Source organism: Pezoporus flaviventris, unplaced genomic scaffold (assembly GCF_033815535.1).
Source record: "Pezoporus flaviventris isolate CSIRO_AGI_PZ_B2104156 unplaced genomic scaffold, CSIRO_AGI_Pfla_v1 ptg000070l, whole genome shotgun sequence".
NCBI classification, from domain to species: Eukaryota; Metazoa; Chordata; class Aves; order Psittaciformes; family Psittacidae; genus Pezoporus; species Pezoporus flaviventris.
This window is the reverse complement of record NW_026892618.1, coordinates 1229460-1235459: the sequence shown is the minus strand read 5'-3', so window position 1 is coordinate 1235459 and position 6000 is coordinate 1229460. Positions and strand designations below refer to the sequence as shown.

Genomic DNA, 6000 nt, shown 5'->3' with positions numbered 1-6000 from the left:
CTTGGCACAAAAAACATGAGTGTGCTAATGAAATTTGCTGATGACATAAACCTAAGACCTGCTGTTACAACAGAAAAAGATTGGAATACCCTGTGGAAAGAACTGGATGAGTCTGCGGACAGCAGAAAGAGAAATGACATGCAATTTAATAGCAGAAAACGAAGTTGTGCACTTAGCAGAAATTCCTATTAATTTTAATACAGTGGGGTGAAGAGGAGGCTTCTCCAGGTGGACAGAAAAAAAGAGAACATATTGCATGAACTAATCCCTCAGTAGCAGGAGTGTGTCCACAGTAAGCCATTTTGTGTTTGGAAAAGGCAGTAGCAGGCACACTCCATGCAGCCAAAGCATGGTCATACCGGGTCAGACCCCACATCCTATAGTTCCCCTTTCTGACAGTGGTCACCAGTCAAAGCTAGGGAAGGTGAGTCTGGCAGGATTTTCCCAGAGCAGTGGAAGCATCCGGCAATGTGTGACTCAGTGAAGCAGTGTGCTTGTGCCTCTAATTGTTTTTTCCCCTACGAGTGATTTATCTCCGCTTATTTCCCACTCTTTTACTGGCAATGACAATTTTGTAGTGGGAGTTCGAGGGAGCATAAAGAAAATGGCACAATCCCAGTGAAACTGTGGGACAAAAGATCAACCTGGAGACTTTTGCTATGACGACGTACTTTGGATCTCTCCTAACTGCATGGAGACATGGGTAGACCTAGAAGAGCTACTGGTGTCACACACATGTAAAAAAGGTACATTAAAAGGGTAAATATCAGTCCTTTTTACACAGACTGGAAAATTACACTGGGAAAATGGAGCAATACCACCAAATACTTGCAGACAGGAGCCCACCAGCACGCATGTGCCTCTTCGCTACATCACCGAAATGAATTACAAAGGGTGGGGTCCCCCTCAAGAGACATGTCAACATGTCCATTCCGCCCCGCTGTAGTCAGATGGCAGTGCTAGAAAACTTGGTAACTGATTCACTTCCCCCCTAAACAACAAAAGGGCAGTAAAAAGAAATGAACCTCCACATTTTGCCTTCGCATCATTTTTGTTTCCCCACTTCAGTCACCCCGCAGAGCTGCGGGGCGGCCAGGGGGCCCTGGGACGGACCCCGCCGCCCCAGACCCAGATCCCCCGGACGGCTCTCGCCTCCTCCTGCCTAAAACAATCCGCGGGAAACGAAACCGAAAGGTCGGGGGCGTGCTCCGTCTCCCACGGCCGGCGGCATTTGCTCTAAGAGCTGCGCTCGGGCCGGGTGGAGAGAGCCCCTCTGCGTCTGCCCCGCGGAGCCCCTTCAGGTCCCTACGCCATTTCCACTCGGTCAGCGGGGTCGGCTACAGGGGGAGCCGGGTACAGGGGGGGCCGGGTACAGCGGGGAGCCGGTACAGGGCGGCTCAGCAGCCAACCCCGCTGCCGCCTCCCTCCTCCGTCCGTCCGCCCGCCCGTCCGCAGGTGAGGCCTGCCTCGGGGCGGTGCTGCCGCTGCCCGGCCCCCTCGCCTCGGCCTGGAGAAGCACCTGTGGTGTCTGCGACTTCCCGCCACGGCAAGGTACGTGAGGCTGGTGCGGTCTGCCCCGGCTGCCCTCCGAGGGCAGGCTCTTCCTTTCCCTGGGGTCCCGCTCCGCCCCGGCTCCTTATCTTCGGGGCCCGCGGCGGTCTCCTCTAGGTGAGGCTGGGCTTCCAGGGGAGAGGTGCGTGAGCAACTTGCTGTCGGGAAAGAGCTTGAGGGAGGCGGGCAGCGCGGCCCGGGGCTGGGCTCGGGTTCCCTGTGGGAAGGAACGTGGTGGTCTTGCAGGGAACGCTTCGGAGGTGTATATAGAAATACATAGGTGTGTGACAAACCAAGCTGCCTTTGTGCTTCCCGTTATAGCAACCTGTTGTGCTGCCCTTTGGATGAAAGGCAAAGCAACCAGTTGGGTGGGCTGGAATTAATTATGCCTGCCTCCCTCAAATTTTGCTCCATCTGGTAGTGGTGTACCAAGCTCAATCCACAGAGGGTGCCTGCAGCCTTTTAGTACATCCTTTCTGCTGGACACCTGTATTTTTACTGTTTCCCACAATAACATGACTCAAAGGCCTTAATAAGAGACAGGTTTATACTGTAGGTATATACTGCAGGTATTATATGAGGCTGCTATTTCACACTGGTGCTTACACCTCAGTCTGAGAACTGAGTTTTGTGGCTGTTTGCACAAGGATATGACTCATCTGAATAGGATTCTGTGTATTAAGAACATGTGAAATAGTTTGATGGGTCTGATAGTAAGTGAATGTGCACTCTTGTGGCCATTCCCATGGAATTAATGGGAGAACTTCATATTACAAAAAGTTTCTGCATATCCATACCGAAGAATTGGAGCTTGCATGAATGCCAAACTTCACAAGACAGAAAATGGGGTTGAAGATTACAGTAAGCAATATGTTGTCTGGATGTGGTACAAGTTGTGCATGTTGAGATTCAACGCTATAACTACAACCCATAAAATATCTTTTGAAGAATATCTCTATCTGTATATTGGTATGCTCTTAGGGTTTTCTTTTCTCCTCTTTCTTACCAGTCATTTGAAAATGAATTCCTCCCCACTACCCCCCTTCCCGTTGTAGTAGGTGGATGTAGTTCATTTTTCAGCGTTCTTTCTCTACGTGTTCAGTTATATATTTGGCATATAGTTAAAATCTGTATCAGGATTCACATACAGAAATGGCTGGATTCATGTTGTATATGAAACTTCTGTTCTGACCTTTTCAGATGTCTGAGTGATGACCTTGGTATTCTGTAGTTTTCCAGGCAGAAGGTGGCACAAAGTTTAGTTAAGGCTGACTTAACTCCTGGGGAGGCTGTGGTAGGCTGAGAGTTTAAACTGGAACCGGTTCCTCTGGTCTGCTGCCATTAGCATTCCTGCAATTCCTTCCATCCAGCCCCCCTTCCAAGACCACCAAAAGGCTGAAACCCTTCAGGGCAGACATATCAGCTAAGCCTCTCTTCCTGCACTTGCAGGGCAGGTAAGCAGCTCCCCTGAAATCTAAGGGAATGGCCCATTCCCAGTTAGATGCCTTTTCCTGTCCCACAAGGGTAACTGAGTACACAGCCAGGACTTTCCTGTCTTGATGCTGTATGTTGTACTGATGGCCTTTGCTGGGGTTTTGGCATTTTTTCCTTTTTAGCACAGATAACCTGTCAGCCTGTTATTCAGTCTTTGAGCTGAATAATTGCTCAACTTCTTTTCATCCAGTCTTTTACTTCTGCAAGTCCAACCTAGGTGGCTGGATGGAGGAGTAAAGCTCCTCATGGAGCAGTACTCGGGGCCATTGAAGGTAGGAGTCTTGCTTCTGTCACCAAAGCATCTTCCAAGGAGGAGTGCCACATGCTTTGGGGAGGTGTTTTGGCACCTCAGTGTGATTTTTGCCATTGATGTGTTATGGACCTTTAGTATGCTGCCTAAAAGAGCATGCCATTTTAGCTTGAAATCTGACAGTTTGCTGAGAGGTCTCTCAATAGATAAAAGTCAGTGATGTTTCTGAAATTAGGTTTTAAAGTTGCTTTTATGCAAGTTGCTTATTCTGGTGCCTTCAGGAAAAAATAGGCAGTGTTCTAGGTGGAGCTAACTTTAATAAGTGAAACTGAACTTTCTGTGTGGTTTTCTTCATTGTTAGAGCAGGAATTCAGAAAGTAAATAAACATGGGGAGATGTAAGCTTTATTTTTGAAATTCTTTTGGGTTGAATAAATGTTTTATGATAGTACTGCTGGGTAAATGTGTAAATAGTATTTTTTTGTAACCCTCTATGAACTCTTAAGCTTTTATTCCTTTTCTTTTTCAAGAATATAGCCATAAAGTCACTGTGTGACTGAGTTGAGCAAGTGTTCTACATGCATATGTGGGTGTTGTTTTTTATCGGTTTTAAATTTAACAGATATTTTTCAGATAAATTGTTCAGAGTCAAAACAGTCCTTGATGTGAAGGGTTTGTGCATAACATAGCAGTGTTTATTCTGTGCTGACTGGATTGGTTTAATTTTGGAATTCAGATACAATGGAACAGTTATTGTTTAATAGGCATTTTGTTATTGAAACAATAACTCCCATTTTATTTAAAATTGATCTTTTAAAATTAAAAATCACAGTTTGTTTTGTTTTTGTTTTTTTTTTAATGGGACTTACCCTAGTGTCATAATATTCTGTTCAGTATTGCAGATGATAAAAAGCACAGTCCTTGATCTTGCTGTGCCTAGGGATATAGGATGCATCTCTGAGAGGTGGAAATTAGGGAATCCAGGCAGGATGCTGCTCCGGAATGGATTGAGCAGCCAAAGCCATCTGGGCATGACTCTCCAAGAGAATTTTAGTAGCTCTTGCTTCTCACCACACCCACAGCTGGGTTTTCAGATTTCTTGCCAGCCTCCACACCAACACAACCCACTGCCAGGCAACTGACTGTGGGAGCCATGTATGACCTGCTTTTGAGTTACAGAGGCTGGAGTCACACATGTGGACCCCCTTTGCATTTGAAGAAAACATAAGTTATGTTTGTATCTGGCAGCTTTCCTGAACATCCACCACTTCAACTCAGCTGAGCTGTGGAAAAGAAACAGCTCTTTCATATCCAGGAATGAAGAGATCTGGTTAGGATTTTTATTATAGAAAGAAAAAAACAAAACAAAAATAAACAGCCCCAAAACAAAGCCACCAACAAAACAACCCACACATAGTTGTTCATGAAAAAATGGGCTATGTGAACAGTATCAAAATCAGTGATGCTTAAGATTGCAAAGGAATGAAAGCACAGAGTAATTATGAAAGTATTGCCAAAAGACCTTTATTTTAGCAACACTGCTGGATATTACTATAATAAGGCACAAATTCTGTTGTATGTATACACTGTTTAAGCCTGACATCTTAAAAACTGACAACTTGGTGCCTTTTCAAGGAGAAAATTATCAAAAAGCTTTCCTTGCATCAAATTAGAGACTGGTAGTTACTATTACCAGTATACTAAAGAGTGTCTTGGCTAAACCATCAAATTTTCCCTGACCTTAACTAGAATAAGCTCTATTGTTATAAAATATAAGGTATTTTTAAAAGAGAACAAAATATAATTTATTTATAATATCTGGTATAAGAAACAAGAACATTTGAGGCAGGAAAAACTAAAGAAGTAAGTATTTCTTCCTTGCTTGTAGTGGAAGTCTTTGTTCATACTTACTGAATCTTTCAATCTCTATTATGGAGTTCACTTTATATGATAGTGATGCAGTCCATATTCTTTGAGAGCTTTTTAACTGTTCTTGCTCACTCTGTCTTTTGGAAGCATAATCTTTGATCTATGATGACAATCATTTTCATGGCATGTACAGACAGTGACTGCAAATGGGGAATAAGTAGCATGAGCTGATGAACATGAAGAAATAACAGTCCTCTACCCACGCAAGTACTGGGTGCGATGGATCAAATCATGCATTTGTAAGAAATTTTGAATCCTGTGAGTGCTGCCATTAGCTACAGCTGAGGCTGCAGGTGCTGCTGAGAACCAAGGACTCAATGTCCAATGCCAGGTACTCAGCATTGAATTCCAGGTATTATTTGTGTTTTTCTGTAGACTGGTGACTATATTTAGTTTTCTTCTGTTCTCTAACCCATTCTTTATGTCAAGCTAGATCCATATTCTTAGTTCTTTTAAGGGCAAAACATCTCTCTCTCCCTCTGTCTCTCTCTGGTTTAGGGCAATACCAAATATATATATGTACTCCTCTAAGCTATTTTTTTCAAGCTAAAAGCTTGAAAAAATATTCCAAAAGTAAGTGTTATATTTCTGTTTTCACCATTCAGGGAATATGGCAGGTCTGTCAGTCTAGGGGAGCAAGCTTCTCCCTGGGAGTATTGCTCTGTTCAGATTATATGTTGTCTCTTGGCAAACTCATAGGTAGCTTTCAAATCACCCAAGATAAAAGTTTTGTTTAATGACTTACAAAGTATCTTGTTGGAAATTGTTGACAGAAAT

At 44.0% G+C, this 6000-nt stretch overlaps 1 protein-coding gene across 1 annotated transcript in view; it reads left to right on the top strand.

Annotated features, from left to right (window-relative positions):
- Window positions 1–1590: 1590 nt before the first annotated feature.
- The window catches only part of ARHGAP8 (Rho GTPase activating protein 8), a 71213-nt gene continuing 66803 nt past the window's right edge, over window positions 1591–6000 (top strand). Inside the window, exon 1 of the mRNA XM_061472052.1 lies at window positions 1591–1668. The gene's annotated coding sequence lies outside the window, so the exon portion shown is untranslated. The remainder of the gene's footprint in view (window positions 1669–6000) is intronic.